This window comes from Callospermophilus lateralis, chromosome 16 (genome assembly GCF_048772815.1).
Source record: "Callospermophilus lateralis isolate mCalLat2 chromosome 16, mCalLat2.hap1, whole genome shotgun sequence".
Lineage (NCBI taxonomy): Eukaryota > Metazoa > Chordata > Mammalia > Rodentia > Sciuridae > Callospermophilus > Callospermophilus lateralis.
This window is the reverse complement of record NC_135320.1, coordinates 28,218,499-28,232,804: the sequence shown is the minus strand read 5'-3', so window position 1 is coordinate 28,232,804 and position 14,306 is coordinate 28,218,499.

The window sequence follows — 14,306 nt, the reverse complement described above, 5'->3', positions numbered from 1 at the left end:
TTTAAATTTAAAAAATTTTCTTATTTCTTTGTCCAGCATTTCATCCACTTTGGTATCTTTGGAATCTATCAGTATGAAGTTATGAACTTTAGAATGTGTCATACAACCCTGGGTTATTATATTTCTTATTTTTCTATGTTGACATTTGTGTATCTTTTGAGATGGGCATCTCTTAAACTTTCCTGTGAGAGCCTTGTTAGGAAGCAGTGATACTATGATACTATGCCTTGGGTTTGTTGTGTAGGACTGAGTTTGATTCCAACTGGATTTCATAGCATAGACCCCCTGTGGCTTCTTTGGCTGTGATTATAAACATGTACAATGTTGGAACCTGAAGGACCCACTTTCTCTGTAAGTCTCACATGAGTGGGGTCTCTCTGACATCAGACAGGTGTGATGTAGACAATACAGTAAGTGGGATGCATCCTTTCTGGTTGTTCTTACAGTGAGAGTAGAAGCTCCTGTCGGGTGTTGGAGGGTTCCTCGTGCACTATTGTATTGGCTCTGTTTCTTGGATGTCATTCTGGTACTGGCTGTTCCAATTGTGAAGGGCCTGAAGCTTTTACCTTCTATGTTGATACTGATGCAGATTTTCACAGGGAAATGCAGGGGCCAGGGTCACAGCTTTCCTGTGTCACTCACTTCCAGTCTTGTCATTAATGTGTGTGATATGATAGAGTGTGGAAGTGAATGCTATTAAGAGTCTTTTGAGTGTGGTGCTCAAAAGAGTTGTGTTCTCTCTCTCTCTGCTGTTGGTATTGGGAGTATAAAGGAGTGGACTGTCAGAGCCCCTTAGCTGTGCCTTCTTGGTGGTGGGTTTCAGTTGTGAATTTTTGTCCCCCTTTTCTTTATGTTGATGTATTTGTCAAGATTTGAGCAGGACTAGCTCATGGCTGAAGCAATGTACAATTCCTCTCAGGAAGGAAGTGGAGCTCAGTGACAGAGTACCTCCCAACATGTGCACAGTCCTAGGCAGATCCTTATGTAAAGAAAATGAAAAGAGAAAAAAAATGAAATGAAATGAAAATCAAATATAAAAGACAGGTAGCTGGGAATGGTGGGGCACATCTGTAATCCTAGAGACACTGAGAAGCTGAGGCAGGAGGATTACAAGGTCAAAGCCAGCCTCTGCAACTTAGCAAGGCCCTAAGTAATTTAGAGAGACCCTGTCTCAAAATAACAAATGGAAAGGACTGGGTGGTTAAGCATCCCTGGGTTCAATCCCCAGTACGAAGAAGAAGAAGGAGAAGGAGAAGAAGAAGAAAAAGAAAAGATACAGGGGAAATAACAGAATTAAATAAAATGTTCAGAAGATAATAATATAATTTTTTAAATGTAGAAAATAAATAATGTTAGTTGTAAATTAAAAAGTGGAGAAAAGAAAAAAATGAAAAGCAGATGGAAAGTAAAAAGTGGAAAAAGAAGAAAAAAGAAAGATTAAAAATATAAAAGGAGAGAGAAGCAAGGAAAAAAACTAGCTACAAAAAAATGTATAATAAAAAATAAATACTTCCTCTCAGCCAATATACTCAAATGAAAGGACAAGAGTGGATATTGCACCCTGTTCTGATCAGAGCTTTTGAAGTTCACTTCTTTGTAGGTCATGTTCCCTGGGGCCATTGCAAAGGCTGGATGTTTTTCACTGTTTTAATCAGCTTTATTGCTGCTCTAACAGATCTGACCAGAACAATTTTAAAGGCAGAAAAGTTTATTTGAGGGCTCACAGTTTCAGAGGTCCATTGAAGGCCAGCTCCATTCCTCGGGGCTTGAGTGAGGCAGAACATTATGGTGGAAGACTGTGGCAGAGGGAAGCAGCAGAGAGACTCCACTCTCCAGATACAGATACATACCCAAAGCCATGCCCCAATTCCCACCCCCTCCATCCACACCTCACCATTTCACTTATCACTCAGTTAATCCCTAGCAGGGGATTAAATCACTGATTGGGTTAAGACTCTCACAACTCAATCATTCTCCCCTGAACTTTCTTGCATTGTCTCACACGTGAGCTTTTGGGGGACACTTCACATTCATACCATAACATTCACCTTCTGCTATTTTTTGAGCCTTGAATGTCCCCTGAGCCTCATGTTTTGAAGGCTTGGTCCCAATGAAGCAGTGTTCAGAGGTGTGGATTTGGGGAAGTATCTGGATCATGAGTGTTCAAAATTTATCAGTTGGTTAATCCATTGGTGAATTAATAACTTTAATAGACTAGTAGGAAGTGGTGGAAACTTTAGTGGGCAGAGCCTAGTTGGAGGAAGTAGGCTATTACATCTCCCAGGCTGCTAATCCTCCTCCTCCTCTCCTCCTCCTCCTTCTACTTTCTCTCTCTCTCTCTTTCTCTCTCTCTCTTGAATCAATTTCTTCCCCCATGTTCTTTGGTCATGATGTTTGACTTCATCTCTGGCCTAAAGTGGTGGAGTCAGCAGACCCATAGACCTTAACTTCTGAAACTGTGAGCTAAAATAAGTATTTCCTCCTTTAAATGGTTTATATCAGGTATTTTGAGTTACAGTGTTGAAAAACTGATCAATAGATTCCCTCTTTCTTTCTTCTTTTGTGGTGCTTGTCTGGTTACTAGCAAGAGGGATTTGTAGCTGAAGCCAGTTGCAATTCTTCTCAGCTTCTTTGATCCCTGGAATGAACTAGTGTGGAAATCAGAGCTCCCCAGATAAAGATTCTCTCCAGAGCTTTTTGGGCTGTGCATTCCAAGGGTGGGAAAAATGCCACCACCAAGTGTCAATAATGAATAATGCAGCCCAGGAGACAGATGGTGCCTGGCAAAGATTGTCTTTGGAGCAGTGTTGTGCACTTCAAGGGTGGGACTGGTGCTGGGGTTTGTCAGTTAGCTAACAGAATGTGGAACTTCCCAGTGATTCTCTGTGGAGTTTGTTGGGCTGAGTACTTTGAGGGCAAGGTTAATGCTGCCTATGATGGTTTGGATATAAGCTGTTCCCTAAAAGCTCACATGTGGGACAATGCAAGAATGTACAGGAGTGAAATGGTTGATTTGTGAGAGTTGTAACCTAATCAGTGTACTACTCTACAGAAATGGATTAATTAGGCAGAAACTGGGCAGGTATGGTGTGGCTGGAGGTGGTGAATCATTGGAAATATGCCTTGGGGTTTTATATTTTTTCATGGTGAGCAGAGGTCTCTGGCTGCTTTTTTGTTGCCATATCCCGAGTTGTTTTCCTCCTCAAAGCCCGTCCACCATGATGTTCTGCATCCTCTCATGCCAGAGCATTGGTTATCTGACCATGGACTGAATTGTGAGCCAAAATAACCTTTTTCTTCTCTACACTCTTTGTGTCAGATCTTCTGGTCACAGAGGTGCAAAAGCTAACTAAAACATTGGTTCTGCTGCATTTCCCCACTTGCCCCTGTGGGTGGAGAACAGCAACGGAATCACAAAAGAACTTAGGTGGGGAGTGAAGTGGGGCCCTGCAAGTCACTGCCCTTGATTCTGGTGTGCCTAGACTGCTCCCATGTGAAACCATGTACTGTTCACTCTCCCTGGGCTTTTGACAGCTGGCCCTCCTGAACCACAGATTTTATAGGGAAGTGTCTTCCATTGCCCACCATGACACAGTCCAGTTTCCCATCATAGAATTCTCAGTGACCCATGAGGGAGTCTTCATTGGGGCAAACTGACTTTTGAGGTGGCTGCCTACTGAGCCAGTGCAATTATGTTGCCTCTGAGGTCTCTGAGGTAAGAAAATGCAGGGAACTTTCACTCTCAGAGTAGTTAGCTCAGACAATGGGACACCTCTCCAGATGGCTCCCGGTAACAGCACCGTGAGAATATACTGGGAAGTGCAGAGAACTCCTCTGGAGCTAGCTCACTGTACAGATTGGACTGTGTGTCTACAGGAGGCTGCATCTTGTGGTCATGGACTTCACTGGTACTCTTCCTTCCTTACCTATACCCCTGCTGAAGGGGCACTGCTCTCTCCTGCCATGCCACAATGCAATCGATGCTGGGACACTTTTATTTCTTCTAATCTTCCACTATCCCAAAGCTTTAACAGTGGAGCAAAATGGAACTACCTAAATTCCAGCATTCTTTCATGGTCTCTCACTTCCATAAGCAGCTCACAATCTTATTTTGATTCTAACTTGTGGAGAAGCAGGCAAGAGCTGGTGCCTCCAATCCTTCATCCTGAATCCCCAGATATAATACCTTTTGATAACATCTTGTATGTTCCATAAACAGGCAGACAGTTTATGGCTGAAATGTAAACCTGGCAGTACACAAAAAGCATTTATAGTCTATCTTGCAAAATTAAAACTTATTAATTGTGTCTACAATGAAAGCACACAACACAGTTTTTTGTGTTTTACACTTGGGTAGTTGTTGCTCATCAACCATATAAATCACATGTTTTTAACCTCAATTCTTCTTTCCACAGATTAGGATGTGGAGGTGTGATACACCTACCTAAGGGAGATGATGGAGAACATACCTAACAGTTATGCCAATGAGCAAATAAGAAGCTGGGTGTGTATCTACTGACTGTCCATCAGTTATTAACTGAGTGCTGTTTCCAGAGTCATTAAATATCTTCGTTTGCATATAGGCACAGAATGTTCCAGCAACAAACTATAACATATGTCCAAGTCCATTAAACCTCATCCTTCTATCTTTTTTTCTGGGTGTGTTCTGTCTTTTTGTGTCTGAAGGCCTTTCCAAGAGCCCCTGAGGACTGAGCCTCCTGCATACACACAGGAGGCTGGAAGTGTCAGGATATTAGCATCACTAAAATCCCCTTTTCTTCCACCCCATAAAAAATAACTCTCAGGAGTTAATGGTAAGTACTCTAGTTCCTGTCTTTACTTTTATGAGATGATTCTAAACTACAGAAGTTTTTCCTTAACATCCGTGCTACTGAAAATATGTTCTACTGTCTGCTGTAGACACTCCATAGCCTGCACTGGCCTGCACCACTGCTTTGACGAGATGGAGCATCATGCACACCCTATGTCATCTCTGCTCCCAAGCCTCTCTATCTTCACCCTTTTGCTCTCCATCATGTGTCCATCCTCAGGTTCATGAATACACTCATACACGTGTATGCTTCCAGCAGACATTTCTAACTCAAATCTGACTTTTAATCCTTTGCTTTTCAATGGGAATTGCAATCATACACTATGGGGGTTCACAGCAGTCACTGATTTACTCCCTTGTCAAAACATTTCATGCACAGTGCCAGGAACACATCAGGTGCTCAAGATGTATGATATTATTTTCTTTTATTCAAGCAATGGGCATTGAGGACATCTATGACAATGAGTTAAAGATAGTATGCATCACGGTAAAAGCTAGTCCTCCTAAATGAAAATCCTGCCTTCATCACTTACTGGCCAGATAACTTTTGGAAAGTTACTTAGCTATGTTTTCTCCCTAATTTCCTTATTTGGAAAAAGAGAAATAATAATAATATATCACTTTTAACATTGTGAGGATTAAATAAGCTAATTACATAAAGTGCTTGCTTAGAAAAGTGAGGAGTATCCAATTTAGATCTATGTGTTCCCTTTTAAAAAATATATATATATACACACATATATAAATGTATATATATAATGAATATATAATATATAATGAATATATGTATATATATATATATATATATATATATATATATATATATATAATTATTACTATGAACCTTTCCCCTTTGATAATTTTTTTCTGAGAATAACAGTGCTTTCTATATTTTTATTCTTTAATGCTTTGTTCATATTTCACCATTTGGTCTAGGGTTATTTTCTCCCTGCCTCAGCTTTTCATTTACTGAAATGAATGTAGTACAATGAGTCAAGGTCATTGTTTTTCAATTGTCTTTCCTAAAAAAATCATCAAAATCATCTATTCACCCCATTCAGCTACATGGCTACTAAACTTGCATCCCCTGGGGTGCTCTGCAGATGCAGATTCTGGAGTTGCATCCCAGACCAGAGAATGCAAAATCTCTGAACAGTAGAACTCACAGATCTGAACTTAATAAGATCCCCAAAGAATTCCTATGGCACTGCTTCTCATCTCTCTATAATGGATATGATGGGTTTTCAGGAATGGATTTTAGTGTCTACCTCCATTCATTCATTCAGTTCCCTAAGTACTCTCAGTTCTACTATTGTAAGTTTTGTTTTGTCCTTAAGAGTTTTTAAACTGAACATAATAAAGGTAAAGGAAGCAGAGTCTGCTCCATCATTTTTTCTTTGTTTGTTTGTTTGTTTCTGGAAAGAGAACTTAGCCCAAATCTTACTCGGATTATCAAGGTACCAGGTGAATTGCAAATGCACATGTCTGAGCTCATTAAACCCAGCTACCATGGCATCCAAAAGTAGAAGCTTTTGACAGTCTGAAATATCAAATCCTGCCATTTTGTGGCTCCTAAAGCTATGGAAAATGATTTTAGACCTTCAAATATAGCAGAATCATTCACTCCTCTACACATTTGCTTTTTTAAAAATTTAAACATATTCATTTAATGTTCTATGTCCAAAGTATTACTCCAAAAGGATTTTGCATTCATTAAAATTGTGATAATAACAACTATATTGCACCAATAAAATATGGAAAAAAAGACTGGAAAAAAGTATGCTTACAAGTGTTAAGTACTTGCCAATTTAAAAATGTATCTTTCACTTCTTATATTCCACAACTTGAACTAGACTACTATATCCTATCACTTGTTCCCCCAGGTTGAAATGTAACAACTGTAATTTAAGCTGATTTCCCTATTAAGAATTTAGAGTTATAAAAATATTATCAAAGTGACATTCTTTTTAGATCTAAGTATTAGTCTATTTAAAGTAATGAGTCAGCTTGAGAAGAAACCTAATTGGGCTATCTGAGGTCAAAAGTATTGGTAGTCTCATTGAAAAGATAGCCTGGAACAAAGGGGAGTTAATAACTAAGTGATAATGATGCAGAAATGAGACACCTGTGAAGAATCATTTCCCAGTACAAACTAAACTGTTGTCCTTGCCTCATAACACTTTCCAAATGTATTTTACTACAATTAGACCATTATGTATATAATTTTATTATATTTAAATTTTAAAAAATTATAAATATTTTACAAATATGGTGTAATTTATGTGCCAGTTATATGGCATTTAAAGCTATTCATTGAGCTTGAATAAATATACACATTCACTTAACCCCTCATCCTAATTAAGATAGTGAACATTTTGATCATTCTAGAAATTTTCCTCTTTATATTTTCTAAGAAATCTTCCAATCCTAACCAAGGCAAACACTATAATTTGTATTATTTGTTTTTTCTTTCTATCACAATTGTATTTCTTTAAAGAAAAAAAATTAATAGTTGCTCTAGAGATTGCAATGTACATTTCCAGTGAATTGAATTATATTCTCAAATAACACTATAATGACACATAAATAAAGCTGGTATCTATATAAGAGTTTCCCTAATTTCTCTTTTATTCCTTATGAAACTGCTGTCATTAATTATGCATGTCTATAAAATACAGTAGTATAATATGCTAACATTATTACTTTAAAGAGTTTTCTGTTAGATCATTTGAGAATAAGAAAAATAAGAGAATTTATATTTATCTTCATTTATTCCCTGTTTGAATGTTTTTCTTTATGTAGATTGCAGTTCTGAACATGTCATTTTATGTCTTCTTGAATAACTTTATTTTAATAGAATTTATTGGTAGACTAGTTTTAGGTTCATAGCAAAGTTGAGCAGAAAGCACAGAGAACTGCCCTATACCTTCTGTTTCTAACTCTGCCAAACATCCCCTCCAACATCCTGCCTAGAGTGGTTCGCTGTCAAAATTGATGAATCTTTTTGACACAGCAGTATCACTGAGAGCTTATAGTTTACGATACAATTAATTCTAAAGTAGTATATTTTATAGATTTTGACAAATGGATAATTATTGGTATCTACCATGATAGTGTCACTCAGAATAGTTTTCCAGATCTAAAAATCCTTTCTACTCCACCTACTCATATTTATCCTTCTCCACCCATCATTTTATTTTTCCATAGGTTTGATTTTGCCAGAAAGTCATATTTTTGGAATCATGAAATGTAGCATTTGATGCTGACTTCTTTCATTTATTAATATGCATTTGAAATTCCTCCATATATTTTCATGGCTTTATACCTCATTTATTTTTATTCTTGAATACCACTTTGTTATCTGAATTTATTTCAGTTTATTTATCCATTCACATGCTGTAGAACATCTTTGTATGTCTGAGATTTAGGAAAAAATAAATATAGCTGTTATAAATATCCATGTGAAGGTTTTCTGGTGGAAATAAGTTTTCAGTATTCTTGAGTAGATCCCCAAAAGCATGACAGCTGCATTGTATCCAGTGTATGTAGTTTTGTAAGAAATTGCTACATTGTCTTCCAGAGTGGCTGGACCATTTTTTGACCTCTCATCAGCAATAAATGCAGTTCTTCCTGATGCACATCCTTGACAGTGTGAGGTGGTGTCAGTATTTAATAAGAGTTTTGGCCATGTTAAAAGATGTGTTGGGGTATCCCATTGTTGTATTAATATTGGAGATTTTATTTTTCTGCTTTTATTATCCATTTGTTCTTAAGTTTTATCTACTTTTCCCATTAAAGCACAGTAATTATATTTGATTCACCTTCCCTATTGGATAATTTCAAAATCTTAGTTTTATTGGGGTCTGATTCTGATATATGTTTTGTCTCTTCTAATTGTTTTAAGTGCCCTTTATAGACCTTAGTTTTTCCTTGAAAGCTAGAAATGACTTATCAGGCAATAGCCACTTAGGTAAATAGACCTTTCCTGTGAGATCTGTGAGTCTGATGACAAGGTAGGCTGCATTTTGTGTTCACTTTTCCTGTTGGTATCCCAGACTTCAATTTCCTTTGTTGTTCTTGTCTTTTGTCTCCTCTGTTTTCTTTAAAATTTCTCTTCTTAAATAGAGTGTGCATCTTGCAGCTTTTAGCTGAGATCTGCTGATATTATTACTGGAGCTTTATTGAGGAGAAGGAAACTGTTCTAAATGTCTAAGTTCAGTTTTTAATGAGCCTGTGTTCTGCTCTGTGAATTTCACAAGTGTTTCTCAGTCTCTTTTTTCCCCTTAGGCAAGACAGGAAGTTAGGATGTGCTAGAACTGGGCCATTTCCCTTTTCCCATGTTTGGTAAAAAATATTATTTTTTTCCAGAAGAGTTAGTCTTTTTAATGAAAAAAGACTTGGACTTTTTTTTTTTTTTAATGGTTATTCCCTACCCTCTTCCAGCCAGAAACTTGAAGCTTTTTCTTGGCTTTCAGTATGGGAATATGGTGAGATTCCTGGAGGAAAATCCTATGAAAAATAGACTTCCCTTAAGTCTCTAGCCACCCAGAGTTTCTCATTCTCATATGAGTTATAATATGCTTCCAGGAATTCTTCAAAGTTAATAGTTCATGTGTTGCCATCGGTTTTTACATCTCTGTGATTTCTGGACTAGCCAAACTGATCTTGGCTCATCTTCCCTGTATGCAATTATCTTATCAGATTTTAGGGTGATGGTTTTTCCTGAAACCTCAATTCTCTGAAAGATCCAGGAGTGATGACTTCTAAGTTCTTTACATATTGGAACTGAAACCAGACATCTAACATTTTAAACATATTTAGTATTTTCATGTTGCTAAATACTTATCACAACTAGATGGTACATCAGACCAAAATTGAAAAGCAAACTGTCATTTTTTTCTGTTAAATTGGTATTTTTCTTCAATTTTCTGCTGACTGAGTAAAACTAAATATGTTTCTCTGCTGAGAGTGGTTTATACCAACTGGTCAGTATACCCCTAATGTTATATTTTGATAGAATTCACAAGCTACTGGTATGGTCTTTTTATTTCAGGAGATTTTCTTCACTCATTCTCTATTGCTGTTCCCAGGTTTGGAGCTACCTATCAAATTATTCTGTTTAGACTTCCTATAAATGTCATGGGTTTCTTTTATATTTGGGTGAAATCAGAGACATATATGAGTAGCATCTGTTTTTCTCTTTAAGCACATACTTTCCATTTAAGATTGTACAGAGATTATCATTATTGGTTTCCTCGTAATGTAATTAATCCTTAAAGATTGTGGATTAAGCATGGATATACGGATATATGAAAAGATATTTTGAGAAAGGGAAGTTAGAAGAGATTTTAAGGATACACAGAAGGATTTGGGTATTATATAATTGACATGCAAATTGTTTTGCAAATAATGGATACCACAACAAAATGTCACACAATACTAGTCACTTCAGTTCTCAATTATTCATGTGTGCAGTTTCAAAGATGTCCTTTATATATTCTGTTATTGTACCGTTTAAACATCTTACGTAAGTGTTTGATTGCTACTCTGACCATAAGTTACAATGAAAATAAAAGGAAATAAAATTACCACATTAACTGAAAGGACAAGAAATAAGAATAATAATATTTCCTAACTTCCATGAATAAGGAAATTCTAGTGATGGCTGTTATTTATGAATTCCAAGAGAAAGGGACAAGATAGTGGGTCAGGAGAAAGAATTATAGCTAATTAAGTTAATTTACCTCAATTGTGAGGAATAGAAAGTTAATGAAACTGAATAAATGGGGGGTACTCTTCAAGTCAGTGATGGGGAATGAATATTAAAATCTTTTACATTATATAATTTTGTGTAGCAATGAGGGTCTCCTTCCATTTCCATGCAATTTCCCTTCTCTCTCCCTTTCCCTCCCACCGGTTGTGAGGGGAAAGGGGAAAAAAAAAGAAAAAGCAACAAGGGAGAGAATTGAATAACAGCAGATGGGGTAGAGAGAGAAGATGGGAGGGGAGGGGAGGGGGGATAATAGGGGATAGGAAAGGTAGCAGAATACAACAGTCACTAATATGGCATTATGTAAAAACATGGATGTGTAACCGATGTGATTCTGCAATTTGTATTTGGGGTAAAAATGGGAGTTCATAGCCCACGTGAATCAAATGTATGAAAGATGATATGTCATGAGCTTTGTAATGTTTTGAACAACCAATAAAAAAATCTTTTACGTATGATTCTTCAAAACCAAATGGTATAAAAACTGAGATTAAAAAGATGTCAAATGAATACCCAGACTTAATAAATCCAATTTGCTACTTTGGGCTTTGGCAAGTTCAATTCTATATTTCTCAAAGATACCAAAAAGCTTTCATTCCCATGATATTTTCCCAAATCCCTCTCATGATGAACATAGGGCTTCTTTGAGAAGAAAACCATTTTTGAGGAGAAACATCTTTATAACTTGGCAGCCCAACATCTAAGTTGCATTTGAACATAATGGTGTCAAGTACACAAGGTGCTTTGTCTCTTTATTTCAACCCTGAGAATAAAGATGCTCAATAGCCCCACATTCAGTTGCTGTAGAACACTTTCCTAGCTTTGGGAACAGTGACCTTCCATTGCTGTGAGGTAATAACTCCCTCACCAAAATAGTAACATGACTTGAAGAGAGGAGAATTCTCATTTTTCAGGAGACCAAGGTTCATGCAAGTGGGGGAAGGAGAATTTCTCTTCCTCAAACACAAGAATGGGAAGCACTAAGGACATTTGTCACAAAGTTTGTATGTGCCAACAAGAAGGACTCTATGTAACTATCTGCTTTGCCATCAGAATTGCTGATTTTTTTTATATTACCAAAGCAGAGAAGAAAGCACTGAAGAAAACTCATATGGTGGACTCTGTCCTGAAAGAGCCCCAGACCACCATGCTTCTCATTGTCCTTGACAGCCTTGATTTCCCAGTGTTTTAGAGGCAAGTTGCATCCCACATGTGCTTGCGGTCCACAGTTGATTGTGAATGGTGGGTGAGAATTAGGGCTACAACTATGTACATCAAAAGAATGCATGGGAGACAGAATAGTGCTGTCAGGAAGATGGAATAGATGTACATTTCTCTATTCCTCCCACCAATTACAGCTAACAATCAAGGCATTATATATAAAATAAATGGAAGCAATCCCTGAAAATTAGAGAAAATAAATCAGAACAAGAAAATATTTTTTTTGGCGGGGGAAGCAATACAGTGGTAAGTTCCCTCAGTTTTTCTTTCCCTTATTCAAGAGCAGATGCTAGAGGAGCCAGAACCTCAGAAATAACCACTTGTTCAGACAAAAAGAGGCCCTTAGAGAAGTCTTCTATTTAAAAAGAACCAGGAAAAATAGCTTAGCAATACAGAAAACTTAGAGAAATAACATGCCAGCCAAAAACCCAAAAAAGCAAAACAAAATAATAATAATAATAATAATAAAAACTCACAAAAAACACTGTAGTCCTACCCCCATCCATATCAGCAAAGGTGAGTGGAAGAGTGGGACGGTCTCTGCCTACATTTCCACCTGAGGCTGTAGCAAGGGGCCTTCACATTTTCACCAGGGTAGTGTAAATGAACTGTGGTTTGTGTGGAGGATTCCTCAGTAATAAAAAGGAATTAACAATTGATACTTGCAAAACCTAATAAATCTCTAGAAAATTAGAATTAGAGACAAAGTCCTTCCTGAATAACATGCTAAATGATTTATTTTATATATAACATTTTAAACATATTTCTAATAAAATTTAACCCATAATTCCTATATTTCACCCATTGAAAGTATATGTATGTAAAAAAGTGGATGTGGAACTGATGTGAATCTGCAATATGTATACGGGGTAAAAATGGGAGTTCATAATCTGCTTGAATCAAATGTATGAAATATGTCAAGAGCTTTGTAATGTTTTGAACAACTAATAATAAAAAAAAGAAAAAAAAAAGAAAGTATATGATTCAGTGGTTTGGGTATACTCACAGAGTTTTGTAGCAATCACCTACATCTGAGTCTAAAATATTTTCACCACTCTGGAAAGAAACCCCTTGCCCATTTTCCTCTCCCCCTGAACCCTAGAAAATATGAATCTGCTTCCTGTCTGTGGATTTACCTAATTCTGTACATGTTGCGCAAGTTGAATCATATAATATGCAGTTTTTTATGACTGGCCTTTTTTAGTTTGTATGGTGTTTTCAAGGTCCATCTATATTATATGAGTATTTTATTTATTTTTATTCTCAAGTAATATTTCATCACATGAATATACCACATATTGTTTATCAGTTAATAGACATTTAGGTTGTTTCTAATTTGAGTTATTATAAATAGGTATTATAAACATTTGTGTGTGTGTGTGTTTTCTTTTTTGGTGAAAACAGGTTTTCATTCCCCTATGTATAATACAAGGAGTGGGAGGGCTTGGTCATATAATAACTGTATATTTCACCTTTTGAGGAACTGCCAAACTGCTTTCCAAGGTGGCTGCACTATTTTATGATCACACTAGCTACGTGGACAGGGATCCAGTTTCCCCACACTCTCACCAATGCTTGCTTTTATTATTTTCTCTTAAAGTTACTATAGTGGATTTGAAGTGGTATCTGATTATGATTTACAGATGGATTTAACTAATGGTTAATGACGCTGAACATTTTTAAACTTGGGCTTATTGGTCATTTGTAAATCTTGTTTGGAGAAAGTTGATTAAATTTCTGCCCATATTAATTAGAGAAAATAAATACTTGTTTCTTTATTATTGAATTCATACAATCTGGATACCAGAATCGTAGATACATGACTGCAAATATTTTCTCTTATTCTGTGAGTTGCATTTTCACTTTCTTTGTGATGTGATTTGGAACACATAAGTTTTTTTTTTTTTTTTTTTTTTAAGAAAGAGTGAGAGAGAGTGAGAAAGAGGGAGAGACAAAGAGAATTTTAATATTTATTTTTCAGTTTTTGGCGGACACAACATCTTTGTCTGTATGTAGTGCTGAGGATCGAACCCGGGCCGCACACATGCCAGGCGAGCACGCTACCGCTTGAGCCACATCCCCAGCCCCTCACATAAGTTTTTAATTTTGATGAAGTCCAACTTATCTATACTTATCTTTGTTGCTTATGCTTTTTGACTCATAGCTAACCTACCATAACCAGTTTGGTGTTAGGAGGGGACAGCTTTGTCATTTTACATATGGATATCCTATTGTGCCAGCTTCTTTTATTGGATAGGCTATTCTGCCCCATTCAATTATTTTGATACACTTGTAAAATATGACATAATGTTTAGGAAGTGACAGAATTATTGACATGGAGAACAGAATAGTGGGGTTGCCAGGGGTCATGCGTGGTAGAGGTGAGGGGGAGTTGATATTACTATGGAAGGGCACCATGAGGTGTCTCAGCAGGAAATGTTCTATGCTTGGACTGTATCCACGTCATGTATCTGGGCTTTGATA